This window comes from Pseudorasbora parva, chromosome 21 (genome assembly GCF_024679245.1).
Source record: "Pseudorasbora parva isolate DD20220531a chromosome 21, ASM2467924v1, whole genome shotgun sequence".
Lineage (NCBI taxonomy): Eukaryota > Metazoa > Chordata > Actinopteri > Cypriniformes > Gobionidae > Pseudorasbora > Pseudorasbora parva.
In genome coordinates, this window is record NC_090192.1 from 24,949,675 (window position 1) to 24,966,681 (window position 17,007).

Below are 17,007 nucleotides of genomic sequence, written 5' to 3' on the forward strand. Positions count from 1 at the left end.
TTTTCCATACAATAAAAAGCCAGTGGGGAGCTACTCAGCTGTCTTTCGTTGTAAGGGGGAAAAGGAACACATTCAACCGCGTTCATTACACTTTTTTATGCAAAGATGACTGCAACAATTGATGTAGCCTACAAAACTGTCAAATAGTTGCCTTACATTGTAATAATTACCACAAGCTATTGTAAGTGCCTAACGTACATCCTCAGAGGTTTAGTAACCGCTCTGTAGAAATATTATCGTAGCTGTATATTACTGACACTTATTTATTTAAAATTTGTATTTATATTTTAAATTGTTCTGTTGTGTTTCTCAGAAGAAAGTACAGTCATACAGGTTTGAAACAACAGAGTGAGTAAATGATTTTAATTTTCATTCAGTTTGCACTGTGGTGGACGGTGACAGACACTACTAAATAACCAGATGACTGAAGGGTTGTTAATGCATATGGAATTAATACTAAAGCCCTCTACTCTCAGACCTGTTCACACAGCACTCAAGAGGGGATTTATAACTCCTCGCATCCTCTCACAGTCCCCATCACCATTCCACCTGTTACCTTCTCTTTCTCCCTTTAATCCCTGAACTTTGTCACCTTCCAAAATCTCCATCTCCCCTTCTTCTCCACTCTCCTCCTCCCTCAGATACACCTGTGGCGGTCTTATCTGCGTCTGTGCTGTGTGAGTGTGGTATTATGAGATTAAGGATGGAGCTCTGATGATCGGATGCAGGTCTTAATTGGAGTGGAAGGTGTGCTTGGCTCCAGACAGTGATTTTGACTCAGGGATATGACAGTCGAGTAGGGCTCAGGGCACTGATACGGGACCTGGTTGGTGGAAGGATGTCAATATAATTCTCTAATCATTTCTGATTGGTCCAGGGAGCTTGGTTGGGATAGACGGATAAGGAGAATGACTCCCTGCTCTCTCGTGTTTCGATGTCTTAGCACTCTCTCCGTATCCTCGAGCTTAATGGCCGGCTGTCCATCATAATGCAATCATAACTGAAAGGTGTTCCCAATCAGGATTGCGGATTAAGAGATTACGCTCGCATTGTCGCTGCCCATTGTGAGGGGTCAAGCCAGCGTAATTTCGGTGATGGAGGACTGGTGTGTTTCCGTGCGCCATTACCCAGGTCACCCTGACGGCTTGTGGCAGGTGTGGCCTCTCTAATGACAAAAGACCATATTGATATAATTGCTCTCTTTTTGTGATTAATTTCATATTGTAATGGGACAGGATTTAGCAAAGCTCTCCCCAAAACTCTCAAGCTTCTCATTACAGGAAGAGCTCTGTCACAGCATCTCACTGCGATGTTAATACAGGCCATTGTAGTAAATGAGTGCCCATTAGGTTATTGTATATTTGTCTTTTAGAGGTGGACCAAAACAGCCCAAACTAGGGTAAAGGCCCGTTCACACTAACAACGATAAATGACTATAACGTTTTTTTAATCTTTCTATTTCTATGAGAACAGGGAAGTCCACAACACACCAATAACGATAAAGATAACGGAAAGATATCCTTAAAATCAGTATCCGCCTGATGTTAAAGAGTGCATGCTTATAAAATACAGAAAGTTATCATGATTTGGTGTGGTATCTTTATAAATATCGTTTTTGGCCCTTAAGAGCCTCATGGGAAGATTAAAAACCTCTCGTTACTTCTGCATGCACAACAAGTCCCCGGTTGATGCGTTCAGAGACACGGGGGCCGTATCGAGCGAGCAGGTGTTCATACTGCACAGATTGAATTTGCTTCAGGGCATCCTGCGAGCGTTCGCGGTGGCCTCTAAAAGCCTGAATTAGAGCTTCTGAATATTACATGCATGTAATGGGCTTTTAATTTTGGAGATCACCAGTATTGTTCATTATTCAACGGGGTATTTTACACTAGCGATCGCAAGCCGAGTTCCACCTGAAGATAAAAAAGCCCTGCAGGTAAAAATTGGATCATAATTACAGCGTGACCTCCTATCAGCTGGTCAATCCCATTCACTTGGCTGTGTGGATAGTGAAAGCACGGGGCATTGTGAGTTTGGGAGGCCGTTAACTGAAATGGCCTTTGACAAGACCCCCCTTGTCACCACGCACCGCTTATTGGGCCTTTTTTGCCCTGTGCGTCACGCTTTCCTCCATTGCTCTCCATTCATTCCTCCCTCCTCAGCAGGCCTTCATAAAGAAACAGGCCCAGCCGTTGACCCCGCCATTCAGACACTGGCTCTCTGCTGTGCCCAGCATGCCGTCTAACAGGCATTCTCAGTGCCCCATTTCTGATGGGTAGAATTGCACGGGAGCCTTTGGGGTCAAATGCGGGGCCTGGCATATGCCCCTAAATCGCACCAGCATGGAGTAGGACCACCTGAACCTTGCCCTCTAAAATCAGTTTTCTACTTTCCAGAGTTTTAAGAGGACTTTTCAATGAATCTAGATTGGATGAGCTGAGCTAATCGCAGAAGGATCGACTAATGAAAGCGCTTCAAACCACGACCGTCATTTAAAAAAAGAAAGTTCTGCGCTCTGTCAAAGCCACGACGTGCCTGTTGCGTCCCGTCAAAAAGATGCTGTGTGAAGACATTACTCAATTATTGCTCTTAAGTGCCTCTTAAAATTTAAGTGCTGCGCTGTCTGTCAAGCTGCCATTATGTTTAAAGGCTGTTCCCCCTTGTGTCTGTTCATCTTATCAGTTTTAGGGCAATTTCATAACGGAGCAATTTAATCCGCTGTGTGGTTTCAATCCATCGAGTTCTCCAGCGGTATCACTGGAAGTATACACACATTTGCACACAGGCAGCGAAGCAGGAGAACACAGTGTTTTCCACAGTATGTTGATGGCCGGTGAGGTCACTCTCTCTCTCTCTCTGATAGTGAAGAGTGGAAGATGAGCAGGTCTCTGTGGAGTGAATAAATGTGTAAATGCAGGTCGTTCTTCTCTAATCCACAGAGGTGGAAAAGCACTGAGCCGTTAAATAAGCAGAGAGCTGAGCCGCTTTGCTCTTCGCCTGCATATTGACCAGAGACTTAAGATGATTAATGCAGCACTTTAGGTGTGTGTGTGTGTGTGTGTGTGTGTGTGTGTGTGTGTGTGTGTGTGTGTGTGTGTGTGTGTGTGTGTGTGTGTGAAAAAGAGAGATGGACAGTGAGAAAGAATAGAGATTTTAATTGTTCGGTTTTAACGATAATGACTGCATGAAGTCTGAGATGATAGGTTTGCCATGTCTTGTTCCTGTAAACATATTTTAAAAATCTTTAAAACAAGATTTTCTTGAATAATAAGATATGATTTAAGCATAAATGTGACCCTGGACCCTAAAACCAGTCATAAGTTGGACGCTTTTATACTATTTTATAATATACTTTTATAATATGCCATTTGTGGCAATAGCCAACATTGTATGGGTCAAAGTGATCGATTTTCTTTTATGCCAAAATCATTAGGATATTAATTTGTTCCATGAAGATATTTTGTAAATATCCTACTCTAAATATATTTAAAAAAAATGTATTATTGGTAGTAATATGCATTGCTAAAGGCTTAATTTGGACAACTTTAAAAGTGATTTTCTCATTTTGCACCCTCAGATTCCAGATTTTCTTATATTTGTATCTCAGCCAAATATTCCTATCATAACAAAGCATACATAAATGGTAAGCTTATTTATTCAGCTTTCAGATTATGTATAAATCTCAGTAAAAAAAAAAAAGAAGACCCTTATGACTGGTTTGGTGGTCCAGGGTCACAAATCTTACAAGGCTTGTTAAAAACACAAGAAAATGTGTAAGAAAAATAAATAACATTTTCATTTATTATACATTCTCAATATACATTCTCAAAAAAAAATCGCACTACATATTTTATTGTTTAGCACTAAAACATAACAATCTTCTAAGCAAGATCCATTTACTTGCAAAATTAAATTTCAGAGAACATTGTATTGAATTAAAGTTTATTTTTCACATATCTTTGCAAATAGATATGTTTTTAATATGTTTTCTTGTTTTAAGCATAAGCAGTTTACACTTAAAACTGCAAGGAAAAACAAGTTGCCAATAATGTAAGTACCCAATTCAAGATATTATAGTTTATAACATTTATATGATATTTTTTGATTTTGATATTGTTTAATTTATACATGTTTAATTTATAAGTTTTTATATAAATAAATTAAATTGCATTTGTATTGTTTAGATTACTGTAAAACAAGAAATAGTTTTTTTTTTTGTTGCAATGCACAGCAAAAACATCAAAGGCTCATTGTCATAAAATTCACTGGTTGTCAGCACATACCCAAATAGCGAACAATTCCCCAGATTGTGAGATGAGAGAAATGACAAGTGAACCGTGCAAACAGGTTTTGCGTAGCTTTATCTGAATTCAAGAAGTTGCGTTTGACATCCCAATCCCAAGGTTGCACCGCGTTCGCAGAGAGGGGTTGTAATTGGCTACTGACAGCAGGGTGAAGGGTCAGATGCAATCGGGACTCAGGTAATTTACTGGTGGAAGTGATTTACGTGTGTGTTTGTTTTTCATATTCACCACTCCATGAGAAATTGCATTTTTAACAGGGCGGGAGGGAATGCAGAACAGTTGGATGCTGATTGCAGATATTCTGCATGTTCTGTGTGTGTGTGTGTGTGTGTGTGGGGGGGGGGGGGGGGTGTTTTCTATGTGCATATTTATGCGGTTACTTGCTTTCCCCTCTAACACAAGCGTACAGAAAAAGCGTGTGGACGTTCGCACTGCGTACAAATCTGAATAAAGTAATAAATGTAGCAGTGTGATGCTTTTTTGTGCAGAAAGATATTCAAATCAGAAATACTCGGCAAAGAGGGTAAAAGAATAGCCGTGTGAAGCTTTGATAACAGGCTTTTCATTGCAATGGACTCTGCTGAACAGTGCATGTAGGAAGAAACTGTCCTTTCATGTAGCTGCATGCCACAATAGGCCAAAAGGTGAATGCCAGCAGCCATAGACTGAACCAAATAGGCAACGTCAGATCTCGCAAAGCAATAAACCTTTTATAATACAAGGGGTCATCTTTCTCCCCATAGTTTACCTGTGCGGCTGCAGCTCCATTAACCTTGAGGGGAACACATGACCGTTCTCGGAGCTTTATGGTTAGGAAGCCAAATCAAAGTTGTAAAAGAGAAAATGGGAGTGAATATAGAGCGGTGAAATCATGGGAAAGGATCTAAAAATGGCCTTCTTATATTGTTCGATCACCCACCGATTGTGAAAGAAGCAGATGTGCGAACATTGCAAAGGTATTTCCACGTGCCAGTGCTCGGGACCTTTATTTGAGTGCTTTGTGAAAGTTGTAAATGGACTAAGGAATCCTGTTCTGTTCCCTTTGCTCATCTTGAAAAAGTAAGAGTACAGTTTTGACATACAGATGCCAAAAGAAGCATGAATCCTGGGAAAACGGGTTGAGGTTTCTCAACTGTGTAATGTTGCCTTCTGGCTGTTTGGAAGTAAACCTTTATGTTGGAAACATAAAGAGCTTTTAATGCTAAGACTGTATTTGCTTACTAATTTAGATCTTGCTTTTGAATTTTTTGATTTGAGGTTTTGTGTAATTTTCTTAACACAATCTTAACAAAATGTTTTCCATTAGCACTTAATTATTCATGCTTTTTAACAAACAAATGCACTGACACTTCCAAGGATCACTCCTTTAACACTAGTTAATGCATTTGTGAATTTACATACACATTAATTAAAGGGATAGTTCACCCAAAAATGAAAATTAGCACATGATTTACTCACCCTCAAGCCATCCTATGACATTCTTCTTTCAGACGAATACCATCGGAGTTATATATATAAAAAAGTCCTGGCCCTTCCAAGCTTTATAATGGCAGTTAATTACTGTTTCTATTTTGAAGTCCAAAGGTGCATCTATTCATCATAAAAGTGCTCCACACGGGTTAATAAAGCCCTTCTGAAGAGAAGCAATGCGTTTGTGTAAGAAAAATATCCATATTTAAGAAAACCAAGTTTTGCTACCATTCCAGCATAACGCAGGCATAGCGTAAATTCCGGTGGCAAACGCAACATCGTAAAGGATAGAGGAAAACAAAATTGGTTCTCGCGAGAACTAGCTTATTTTCACCGGAGAGTTATACGCTGGAACGCCAGTCTCTTATGAACACGCGTACAGTTCACGGAAGTTAGAGATTACAGTTTGTAATGTATTAAATATGAGTATGTTTCTTACACAAACACATCCCTTTGCTTCAGAAGGCCTTTATTAACCCCCCGGAGCCGTGTAGAGCATGTTTATGATGGATATTATGCGCTTTTATGGACTTCAAAACAGAAACAGCCATTCACTGCCCTTATAAAGCTTGGGAGAGCCAGGATTTTTTTTAATTTCGATTGTATTTGTCTGAAAGAAGAATGTCATATACCTAGGATGTAATTTACATTTTGGGGTGAACTATCCTTTTAATGTATGTTAATGATGTTAATAACTACATTTGTAACATTCCAAATTATGTAAATAACATTATGAACATGAATGACCAATTAAAGATTTGTTGTTAAATGAATTAACATTAAACTACATGATATTAATGGATTATCTAATGTTAATGAATTGAACCTTATTGAATAGTGTTTCTCGGTAGCCACCAAATGATGTGATTGTTTAAAGACATCTTTCTTATATCAATGACAACTGTTACGCTACAAGTTAGCTACACTTACAGTCATGCAAGTTTCTGTGCCAATTGTGTCTCCTGTAATTAGAGGTGTACGGAGGTGGAAAATTGTGAATGTTGGATCTGCCAGGCAGTGATGAAGAAGCGTCTGTGGGGAATAGCTGGAAAGAAAAGGCAGGAAAATGCAAAGTGCTCGAGGGTCCCTGGGAGCCATTTCAGCACTCTCACAAAATCATTTCTGCAGATAAAATATTCAAAAAAGCAGTTATGTTTTCATTTAAAACATCATGTCCTCTGTAAGTTCTATTTAATGTCAAACCAAGCACTTGGGTTTATCTCAGACTTTCGTTTGTATTTTTGTAGCCGCGTGTTCTTTATCCATTTTAACAGTTGGGGAAAAAAATATTGTCGGCTCTTCAGCTCTTGTTTAAACTTATAGTTTATTTACTGTGTAACAACACTTTATGGATCAAGGCTGGATAAGTGTGCCTCATGCTCAGTTTGTGCTGTAGTGTGCTCAGATGAATGTTCTTGTTTGAAGAGTTACAATATCCTGTTTTCAATACTGTTTGAATTTGTTATTCTTCATTGAAAATCGTCTTTAGAACGCATATTGTACAGGAAGTGTGTGCTGCTATACACTCTTAAACATTAAGGTGCCACTTTTGGTTCCCGAAAAGACCTTTCCATGGTTCTTAAAAGAACCATTTTCTCTTTATTAAAAATAAGGATTATTTACTGGCATCTATGTTGAGCATCCACTAAACCTTTCCATTGCAGAATTGTTTAAACTATTAAAATGTAATGGTTTTCACACTAAGAATGTTTTTTTTTAAGAACTTTTTATTGTAGAGTAACCAAAAATGGTGGTTCTATGGCATCACTGTGAGCAAATAACCATCGGTAGCACTTTATTTGACAGTTTTACGGTTTATTTTACAACCATCTTTAACTGACCCCTAAACCTAACCTTAACCCATTATATTACCAGTACTTGCTAAGTACACTGTAAGTAAACATACTGTAAAATGAAGTGTAACTGAACCATTTATTTTATGGAACCTGTTCAGAATTTAAGAATTTTTCAAATAAACAAATACCTTTATTCCTTCACTTTGGAAGCAGGATATTTTTAACAAGATCAATTATTACCTTTTGGCTAATTAGTATTTTCATCTTAGATAGAAGATATTTTGGAACGTATTTTGGTATGAAATAGATTAGCCTTCATTCCCTCAAATTGTAAATGCTATTCTCATAAGTAAAGGACTGTACGAACTAGAAAAATTAGATAGGATAAGTCAAAAATAAGTGGGGGAAAAAGAGTAATATTCTCTCCCGGTTGCCTTGCGCTTCTGTCAAATGGTAATTGGGGCCAGTAATTACTGTAAGTGGAGGGTTAACAAGCAATTAACCTGAAAGAAACAGTAGAGAATGTAAAAGATCAAGAGAAAGGGAGAGACAATGCATGATGAGTCCAACTAGAGTAACACATTTCCTTTCAATATTCTGATCTTTGCCTCCCCCGTCAGCCAAAGGCCGCCTCTGTGATACAAAAAGAGAGCTTTAAATCATAAAGGCAGTCATCAGCGCTCAGAAAAATTTGGACAAGGTCAAGTCAAAAAGGACTGAAAATTTGTGTTTACTGTGATGTTTGAAGAGGTGAGTACAGCTGCACTGCCGGCTGATTTGCTTTAGTGCGTTTCTTCCAACAGTCGCTGAATGTGTACTGTGCCATCTCAAAACACTTTGAGAAATGGTTCTTTGTCTGACCTTTTAAGAAGATTAGCCCTCTTAAATGAGTGCTCGGAGACGTTCAGATTCAAACCTTGCAGGTCTGGTAGGTCAACTAGTAAAATTAAGTTAAGTAAAGTCCACTTTGACTCTACAGGAAGTGGAGATGGGCCTGTCTGTCCGTCTCAGGGATATGTTCCTGGATTGAGCCCCTGAGGTCTCTGACACTCCACACAGCTTTAAAAACCTTAACCTAAGCTGATGTGAACGATCTCCCCTCGGCTCCTCTGAGAGGGTGCGTGTGCGATGGGGAAGGGGGGGCAGTTGGTTTATTGAAGCTGAAATGATTTTAGCCTACCTCTATGTAAGGATGTGCTTTGCCAAGCAGACTGGCTGAAGCTCAGCTTACTTTTTTCCTCAATGCATTTACATCCCCAACACCTGCATCACTTATTTTTTTCTTAACCGCTTCCCACCCACTTTTTTTTGCTCCATTAAACCCCCTCATTTGAATATGGCGTGCTGGAGATACTGTATATTGCTCTGCCGAAAGCTCCTCCATAATCATGGCCGCTACAGACCTCTCTGAGCTTTGTGTGCGGCTGTGCGGGTTCATGAGGTTCTGTAATCGCACACATTCAGCACGGAGCTCCTCACCTGTTCCCTCTCTCCGCTATCAGAAACTCATCCATCAGTAACCTGGACAGTGTTAGAGGGCCTTTAATGTATCTCCTGTGGCTTATTGTCCTTCCAGCTTTGCCCCTCAAGTCCAGTGAAGTGTGGAGCAATCACGGGCCTCTGTGGAGAACGGAGCAATTTTTTTTCAGAAAAGGGGAGGAGGGGGGTTACAGTAGTTTGTGCATGCACATTTCCAGAGTAGCAATCTTCCCTTCCTTTTTCCGCTCTGAATAAAGGTGATGAAATCCCTCTCGCTGCCACTAATCTTGAGCTGACAGAGAGGGCTGCTATACAAGACTCTCTCTATCTGTTGTGAGAGGCAGTGGACGCCTGCTTGTAAGCCGCTTATGATATTGACTGCCTGCTTCCTTTCCTTTTCAGTGTGGCCCAGCCACTTATGGATATACACACACTCACACAGTCTGCCATGTGTCGTCATGAGGAAACTCTTATTTTGTCCCTCATGACTCAAACTGTGTGAAAGTTGAGAAAGCTATGAGAATGTTTCTTTAGGGAATAATTGGGAATAGATAGGGGATCGAGGATGGGTTATTATTCAGAATCGATAAAAAGTAGTAATAATAATAAAACACTGGAAATGAACGACTTATTGTTTATTCAACAATTCTGCAAATTGCAAATTGCAATATCTATAAATCACAATAGATACTGATCTACTGACTCCCAAATAAATTACTCTTCTTTTTAGTGAATCCAAAATATACAATGTATCTAATATTATTCAATTTCCCTAAAGAATAATTCTTATGAATATTTTGTGTTTTGTGAATCAAAAGACAATGGATGCAGTCTGATTTCCCGAACAAATTACTAATTTGAATTGGTTATTTTAGTGTAATCAAACCCATATTGCGCACATGTACACTGTAAAACAATATTTAGAAAAAAAGTTACCTGGTTGCCTTAAAATTTTGAGTTCATTGAAATTAAAATTTAAGTTAATACAATGAAAAAATTTTGAGCTTCGACAACCTTTATTAAAATATTATTAAAAGATTTTGTAAGCATATTGGGTAATTGTGTGTTTTATTTCTGATGAAGCAGTGAAACATGCCAAATAGTGCTATTTTCATTATTTATCAATTTTTTTTATGTGGTTCAGATAAAATATCAATAATATTTTGAGTTTCTATTTATTAAACAAATTTCCTTCATTGTATCAACTCAATTTTTTTATTTCAATAAACTCAAAATTTTAAGGCAACCAGGTTACTTACTTTTTTAAGTTAAACCAGCAAAAACCAACCAAAATTTTTTACAGTGTAGTCCGATTCCCGAAAGAATGACTCTTATGTGTCAACTCTTTTAGTGGGTCCAAAACATACAACGCAACTAGTGTATTCTGATTCCTGAAAGTATGACTCTATATTGGTTATTTTTTGTGTATCAAAACTATAAAAACTAGGTTGCTGATTCCCAAAAGATTATGTAAACCCTCAAAAATATTAATTGTTTTGAGTAGGATAAACTTAAATTAAACAAATTATTTTAATCAAATTAACCTGTATTTAGTATTTAGAGGTTTTGTTTTTCTTTTCAGTTCACAAAAATTACATTTTAAGTAATAGGAATTGTTTCATTGTTTTGAGTTTTATAAACTTGTTTCTTTTAATTTAGACAAAATTAAATTGAACTGAAACTTGGCTGGAATTTCTATTTCCTATAGCAAGCTTTGCCATGACACTCGAAAGGGAGAGTAAATCCTAAAATTAAGTGTAATGTGATGATTTTTCTGCAAGATTAATGTTGAATGGGAGATTTAGTGGAGTATTTTTAGAAGAGATATTGGTTTAAAATATAACATATTGCTCTTACAGCAATTTCTATGCTAGACTAATGCTATCAAAGCATTGTGTTACCAATTAGCAAGTTAGTATTTATTGAATTAGCTATTTAAACCTTGCCAAGTTTCTACTAACAAAAATATTTAAATTGAGATTACATGATAATTTTAAGTTAAATGTAGTAATGAGCTTATTCAAATAATTCATCTTAAAGGGATAGTTCACTTTAAAATGAAAATTATGTCATCCTTTACTCAACCTCAAGTTGTTTCAAACCTGTATGAATTTCTTTCTTCAGCTGAACACAAGGGATTTTTTTTTTTTGAAGAATATCAGTAACCAAAAAGTTACCTGGAGCCATTGACTTCCATAGTAGGAAAAAAATACTATGGAAGTCAATGGCTCCAGTTAACTGTTTAGTTACTGAAATTCTTCAAAATGTCCTCCCTTGTGTTTAGCTAAAGAAAGAAATTCATACAGGTTTGAAACAACTAGAGGGTAAGTAAAGGATGACAGAATTTTAATTTTAAAGTGAACTATCCCTTTAAGAGCAATTTAAACATATAAGTACAAAATAAAAGTTCTTGAAACTTTGAATTTCTTGATGTAAAAATGTTGATGTAACAGATTGAGCAGTGTGTATGAACCAGCTCTATTAAGGCTGTGTAAACACATCTTTTGCAATAATTATGTAATAATAATAATAGCCTAATAATAATAATAATAATTTAATTATTTGGCAGTGTATTTGCACCCCCCCCCCAAAAAAAAATAATATTAATATAAATAATATAATATTATTAATAATAATAATAATAATAATAATAATAATTACAAAGTACTGAAAAGAAGCATTGATAGAGCCATTAAAGAACCTGAATCATTGAATTCTTTACTAATCCCATCCCTGTACTACCAGCTGAAGGTCAGGCCAGCATTGTTGCTCTGATTTTCCATTTGTTTAGATGAACCATGGTGACAAGTTCTCCTACGTGGTCTTGTGCTTTTATAACACGTGGCTATTCCATCAGACTGAGTGAGGACAAATAGATAGCTGTCACTCATCCTTTGTCCTGAATGTCTTGTACAACTCAAATGCCTGCACTATAGGCAATCTCACAATGTCATACAGTGGCTGCTTTGGCATTGAATTGTTCAAATCGTATAGTAAAAGAACCGAAAAGGACAAAGATGAAATCTCGGCTTTGATGATGACAGCTAGAAAGGGACGAGGTAAATTGTCAGTGAAGGAGAAGGAAAGGAGGGGGACTAGAGACTGAGAGGAAGAGAGCAGGTTCATAAAACACAATCAATCCACTTTGGCCTGGGCTCAATTATCCCAATCAAGGTTAATTCTTTTGAACCTGGGCACCGCTAAAGGGCACGAATACAAAAGCGAGAGTAGAATGTAGAGAGGATTTACTAGGGGAAGAGGGATGGATTGATAGAAGAGCATAAATCAATGATTTCTATTCAGAGGCACTCATATCAACGTTTTGCTGAGAAGGGCTGTCTGGATTTGTGACACCGATTGAGCCAGAGGTATTGATTGACACATTTACTTTTTAATCTTCCAGTGTGAGTGTCAGTACACATAAAATCATTCAGCCATTCCAGGTCAGAAAAGAGTGAGTGAAAACTTTTGTTTTCTTTTTTCTTTAAAAAGGCAGTTAAGAAGGTCATACAGTGTAGTGGCATCCAAAAGTCTGCACAAAAAATCACTTAAATTACAAGAAAGTGCGATGATGTAGATGTTTTCCAAAAATCAAATTATTTTAAGAATTCTTTGAAGGGTCATGATTGTTTTATATTCAAAAATATTGTATATTCAAAAACAATAATGAATAAGTAATATGCTATTTTTTACAATGGTTTTTAAGGATCTCTCCTGTATGGTCGGTTTTAATGGGTGTGCCGCAATGAAGACTTGGAAGTGAACGCCCACAGCTAGGATTGGAAAAGATTTGCATATTATAATGAGCATCAGCTCCCTTGTCAGTACATGTGGGAATTGTTTTGAAAGTGTGTGAAAAAACGTCAACCGGAATAATTCGTCCCACAGGGCACACACTCACACACACACACACACACACACACACACACACACACACACACACACACACACACACACACACACTGAAGAGTCAGACAAATCAGCATGTTCAAAACTTCTGCAATGTAATTTTTCCTTCCAATATCAAGTCAACAATGCATATCTAGAAAGGAATGTTATTTCACTATTTAAGTTTTGGTAGCCCATCTGGAAAACACATAGCCCCGGGACGGGATGATGGAAGGAGGTTTTTACTGAAAATCTCACGATACATGGCCCCATTCATTCTTTCCTTTACACGGATCAGTCGTCCTGGTCCCTTTGCAGAAAACCCGCCCCAAAGCATGTTTCCACCCCCATGCTTCACAGTAGGTATGGTGCAACTCAGCATTCTTTCTCCTCCAAATACGACAAGTTGAGTTTTTACCAAAAAGTTCTATTTAGGTTTCATCTGACCATATGACATTCTCCCAATCCTCTTCTGGATCATTCAAATGCTCTGTAGCAAACTTCAGACGGGTCCGGACATGTACTGGGTTAAGCAGCGGGACACGTCTGAGTCCCTGGTGGCGTAGTGTGTTACTGATGGTAACCTTTGTTATTTTGGTCACAGCTCTCTGCAGGTCATTCACTAGGTCCCCCGTGTTTTTCTGGGATTTTTGTTCACCGTTCTTCTGATCACTTTAACCCCACGGGGTGAGATCTTGCGTGGAGCCCCAGATCGAGGGAGACTGTCAGTGGTCGTGTATGTCTTCCCTTTTTGAATATTTGTGCCGACCTATGATAGGTGACCAAATACTAATTTTCCACCATGATTTGCAAATAAATTCTTTAAAAATCAGACAATGTGATTTTCTGGATTTTTTTCATAGTTGAAGTGTATATATGATGAAAATGACCGGCCTCTCTCATCTTTTTAATTGGGAGAACTTGCACAATTGTTGGCTGACTAAATACTTTTTTGCCCCACTATATGTTATGTCAGACATGAGTCAGTGGGCAGGGCTACAGAATCAGAGGTTCTTCTTCTGTTGAGGCGGTGTTTAACCCAAAAGCTCAAGGGAAAACGGATTTCTCAATTGATGACCCCTTAAAGATTTCTATAGGTTAAGATTTTCTTCTAATGAAGCACACAGGACGCTATTTGCATCATTCGCAAATCATGCTGGAGAACATAATCAGTTTTGCATTGTATAGTAAAATGTTTTTATTTTTTCAGCGTTTAATTGAAATTGATATGCTGATTTGCAATGAAAAATGCTGTATGCAATTGGAAAAAAAAAATCATCTCTTGTGTTCTCGGACTTTTTGTTGTATATGAAAAAATTGTCACACATTTGATATTTGACTAATTTATTATATTTCAGGTCTATGCATAGTTAATTAACATTTTTTTCCTTTTTTTAGTACATGGACGCATTGGCATTTTGCAATGTAGAGTTAAAAATGAACACCTGCAAAAATCTCAGAAATTGTGTTGATATTAATCCAGGATCCTTCGTGAATTCCGTCCCCTGCCCACACACACACCTTTATAAACACCAGTATAAAGAGGCCAATTGCTGTCGTGCAAAGTTACATGAAGGACATCAGACAGGCCGAGCGAGCCGATGGCAGAGTGACAGCCCTGTGAGATGGCTCTGACTGATAAACACTAACCTGCAAATGAAAGGCTCTTCAGTCCCCATCATCCCCTGTCACAATGCAATTACTCTACAGGGCGATAGCAAGATAGAGGCTCGCAGGCAAGCAGATAATAAAGCTATTGACTGATGTGACTTAATGATTAGAATGTAAGAAAAAAAGAACATAAGGACAGAAAAGCGCTGCCAGATTGTCAGCATTTGTGACCGTTTTTCCTCACCGACACAGATACAGTTCAAGCAAGATGAACAATCCTATCGGAGCATCTGAATATGTCCTGCTGCACTGAGCTGAATTTGAGCGAGCCAGATACCGAGGGCAAAAAAAATACGTTGGACTTGAGGATCTGTGTTTAAGTGTTTCATTGTGTCCTTCAGAGAGCTTTTGACTTTGAACTGTTCAACGGCGCTCCTCCTCTTCCTCCACTCCCTCCTTGTCATGTATTTACACTCAGAGGAGAGATTGAAGACGTAAACGTGTAATTAGTCTCCATTGTTGTCTTTGCAGATTAGGAGCACGGTCGGAGCATGTCGTTTGAGGGGGCCGTAAGTTTGCAGCGTGATTGGCTGAAGGGGGGCTGGTCCGGGCACCCTGCCGTGGGCAGAAATAGTGTTTCCCCCAGGCGTAATTTTAGTGTAGTGAGTGTGAATAACGAGTGATTATTAATCAGAGCCTGGCAGTGTGATCACAGCTTCCTCTCCGAGAGCTCAGGGGTGATGTTCAAATTCCCTTTACTCAGTGAGGAACCATGATGGTTTAGAGTAAGCAAGGTTTAGATGGAGAGCAGGCTGAAATAAGAAGCAGCATGATTGACAGGCGGCCTGTGAATGTTTGCGCGTGAAAAAGGTCTTACTGTCGGTTTTGATTCTGCGATGCTCTGATTATGTGACACATGTGGTGACGCTGGCCAAAGGCCACTAGGAAAGGCACATTCTTGCCACCCCGTAGGAGCCCAGGGGCATTTCTGCCCCTCCCCCGTAAACGCCCAAGAATGACACTTATCAGATGGTCCGTGTAACAAAGAATATTGCTTCACGTCATGTTCCCTCGGGTCTGATATGACAGGGTTATTTCATTGTTTTAAACATCTCCATGCGTCAATAGTCAGGGAAGAACCATCAAAATATGATGATTACAAAGAGCTGAAAAAGAAAGAGAATGAAGTGCTATGTTGATTGAATAGTTATTCACTCACACTTTTTCTTTCATCTCTTCGAGGGTTTTGATGATCTGGCTTGAGTAATTTTTTTTTTCTTTAATGCGAAGGACATTACACTCTGCTCAGCATAAGCCTTGATTTTCCTGTAAAAACCTGCTATTGTACTCCAAGTACATGGGAAAATGATAAACTATATCAGAACGTCTTTAGACATATGAGCTGCCTGTAGTAAATGCAAGCTGTTTTTTGGGGATGGGGGAGGGGGTGGGGAGATATGCGTGTGTGTAGTATGGGTATGCGTATGCAATATGGTAGGCGTTAACATGATTTTGTTCCAGAAAAAAATGCCTACTACTCTTGTTCTGTGTAAAGATATTCAATTTTACAACTTTTCACTGTTACACAATTGCTAAAACTTTTAAATCGATTATTCGTTCAAATCTAGGACCAATTGTCAGGTCAGAATGATCAAATCGTGATTAATAGCATTCAAAATAAATGTTTGTGTCTACATAATAGACAGATAGATAGATTTTAATCATAGGTACACTTCCACTATGAGAGAAAGAATGAGGGGGAAAAATCCAGAAAATCACATTGTCTGATTTGTAAATAATTTATTTGCAAATGATGGGGGAAAATAAGTATTGTATTTGGTCACCTACAAAAAAAACTAGATTTCTGGCTCTCACAGACCTGTAACTTCTTCTTTAAGAGGCTCCTCTGTCCTCCACTCGTTACCTGTATTAATGGAACCTGTTTTAACTCATTATCAGTATAAAAGACACCAGTCATGTCCACATCCTCAAACAGTCAGACTCCGGACTCCACTATGGCCAAGTTGTCAAAGGACACCAGAAACAAAATTGTAGACCTGCCACAGGCTGGGAAAACTGAATCTGCAAGTTAAGCTGCAGTAAGCAGCTTGGTGTGAAGAAATCAACTGTTGGAGCAATTAGAACATGGAAGGCCTACAACACCACTGATAATCTCCCTCTATTTGGGGCTCCACGCAAGATCTCACCCTGTGGGGTCAAAATGATCACAAGAACGGTGAGCAAATGTCGCACACAGGGGGACCTATAGTGAATGACCTGTAGAGAGCTGGGACGAATGTAACAAAGGCTACCATCAGTAACACACTACGCTGCCAGGTACTCAAATACTGCTGTGCCAGACGTGTCCCCCTGTTTAACCCAGTACATGCCCGGGCCTGTCTGAAGTTTGCTAGAGAGCATTTGGAGGGTCCAGAAGAGTATTGGGAAAATGTCATATG